The sequence below is a fragment of the Rhagoletis pomonella genome, unplaced genomic scaffold (genome assembly GCF_013731165.1).
Source record: "Rhagoletis pomonella isolate Grant_MI unplaced genomic scaffold, Rhpom_1.0 Rhpom_scaffold_00009, whole genome shotgun sequence".
NCBI lineage: Eukaryota > Metazoa > Arthropoda > Insecta > Diptera > Tephritidae > Rhagoletis > Rhagoletis pomonella.
The window spans coordinates 6,753,622-6,756,601 of NW_023458563.1; positions in this window are offsets into that span (position 1 = coordinate 6,753,622).

Consider the following 2,980-nt stretch of genomic DNA (forward strand, 5'->3'; position numbering starts at 1 on the left):
AGGGTGGACTCACCGTTCTGTCACTACTGTGGAAACGTCGAAGATAATATTAATAAAACTGTAGATTGTTTCTCTGTTTGAACTCACTAATCTCCGGAACTACTGAATGGATTTTCATGGGGCTTTAACTGGTATATAGAGAGTGACCTCGGACGCAACCTAGGGTATAAAAAAAAAACCTGACAAAGGGCGATGCACCTCCCATAGGCGTGACATTTTTAATCAACCATAACTTCGAAATCATACGTCACATGAATTTGAAGCTCTGCTCTGCAGCGCAAAAAATGGTGCCGACAGATGGCGCCGGAGTCGAGATATTTAGAGACCCCGTCTTTATCGTATGACCAGGAGTAACGGGTATTAACTTACGCTAGGAATATCAATGATTATGAAGAATACGGTAGGAATATCAATGACCCCGTTTGAACGGGTAAACTTTCATTCTGGGAACAGGAGGATTATAGAAAATTACGCACTCTTGGCAAACCTTGCAATACGTACAGATATCTCACAGGTGGAAATAAGAGCTCATAACATCGAAGAATATTAGTACTTAACCCAAATGCTATCTCAGGGCTATTATTCTTGGCCTATGAGTAAGCAAGGTTCTGCTCTTTAGTCCTTTCAACCTAAACTAATAAATTTTACATTACAAACCGTTTTTGTATAGCAACCCCATTTTTGTATATATTGTATATTCTTATAAGGCGTCGCGAAGCAAGCCAGGCATTTGCTAACTAAGTGAATAATCAGATTAATATTAACTAAAGTGTTACGAATGTTTTTTTTTTTCAAAAAAACTGGTGCTCCGGAGTTTTGTGATATGAAAAATGCATTTGTGATATCTATTTTTTATTTAAAGAACCGCAAGATGGCGCTTCAAAGCAAATCTACTATATATTTATGGGTGGCACCTCCCATAGTAAAAATTTTTAATCAGCTCTAACTTCGGAATTATAGTCACATGAACTCGAAATTTGAAATGCACAGATACCTATGGTAGGTGCTTATAGAAAGATATATGTATATAAATGAGTTTGTAAAAGGGGGCGTGGCACATCTCATAGGTGTGGAATCTTTTATCAGCTATAACAGCTATTAGTGAATTCATTGAATTGCATTTTGAAGATTTGGTATAATTGATCAAAGTGAAATTCAAATAAATTATAGATGATATGAAGTTCACCGGGTCATCTTCTAGTCTTTAATATATACTAAGTTAATATACGAAATATTTACTAAAGTGTTACGAACGTTATTTTTTAATACAATAAGAAAAAAATAACTATAATTTAAAGGAGTGACTCACAATGGCTAGAGTCGTCGCATATGTGTATTCTTTCATATACATATATATGGGCCGTTCTTACCCTGCAAAAAATGGACTCATCCGGGCTGACTCCGGGAGCAATCACAAAGGAGCATGCGGCTAATACCACTTTTGATCTCTTTATTTGGAATGAACTGTTCGCGTTTGTTCGAGCATGTCCTATGAAGAGACTAATTGTTCACCTTTATACCCGAACGGGTATAAAAAGCGACTAGTCACTTTTAAAAAATAAAAATTTAAAAAAGATTCGAACCCGGGTGCTCAGTTTTGTTAGGCGAATACTCTCTCTGTGTCCCAACGCCGCACATGAAATTTCATTGACTAAGTGCGTACATATCATTAAATCGTTAACAGTACCCGTTAGAGATGAGTTGGGGACTAATTGATCTCCAATTATACCCATAAGGGATGAGTCGAGACTAATTGACCTCCATTAGTACCCGTATGAGACTAGTTGCGACTAATTAACGCTGATTTGTACCCGATTGAGATCTCGGAATACTCTCTTTAGAGATTAGTCGCACAATTTTTTGCAGGATAGCGTTATATATTTTTCATCCACTCGATTATTCCTTACCTAAAATTTTTAAGTAAAAATTTGACAAGTTTTAACCGTTGATACAGTACCTGCTACCTGTAATTTAAAATGGATAACTGGGTAAACTTAATAAAGAAAACATATTCTCTGGTTAAATTAATAAACCTGCCCGGATAACACAAAATCCTAAACTTTATAAACATTTGGTGTTATAAAAGTTTTATAAAGCTCTACTTGTAACTAGGAAAAATGCCGAAAAAAAATTATAAATTTGATTGATTGATGGACAAAAATAGAGAGGGAGTTATAGCTATGACAATAGAATGTAGAAAAATGATACCTCGAGTTGAAAGCAAAAAGGATCTAAAACCAAAAAAACTATAAATACATTGTTAATCATAAAAAAAATGTGATTCGAAAAACAATTTTGAAATATTGTAAAATTTTACATTTTTTTGGTTTTTTAAAGTTCAAGTTTTATTTACTTACAGTAACGAACAAAAGTATTGGCACAGTGAATTTTTCGCAATATAGGCAAAGTTTCTAATTTATTTATGACAATTTTTTATAAAAACATAGTTCATACTACACCAAAACACATAAAAATCAAATGTGTAAACTTTGTGAAAAACTCGGGAAAATTCAATAAATTTGCATACTAATTTGCAACTTTCTATACAGATTTTTCAGAAAATTTCCAAGTATGCAGTTTAACAATCCATTCAATTTTAGTTTATCAAAGTGCAAATTAAAAACTTTGCATATATGTATTGCGAAAATTCACTGTGCCAAAACTTTTGTTCGACACTGTATGTACATATAAAAAAATACATACAGTAACGTCTCCTGTTACAATAGTAAAAAATATGTAATTTGCTTTGTAGTGTAATCTTCCGGTTCTTTAAATAAAAAATAGATATCAGAAATTAATTTTTCGTATCAATAAACTCCCAAGCACAGGTTTGTATTAAAAAAAAGAACTCCGTAACAAAAAATCTACAGTTTTATTATAGTATAGATTTTTATTATTATTATTAATATTATTATTATTATTATTGGTTTATAAAACATATTCTGAGCGTTCAGAATATATGAGTCTGAAAGGAGTCCTA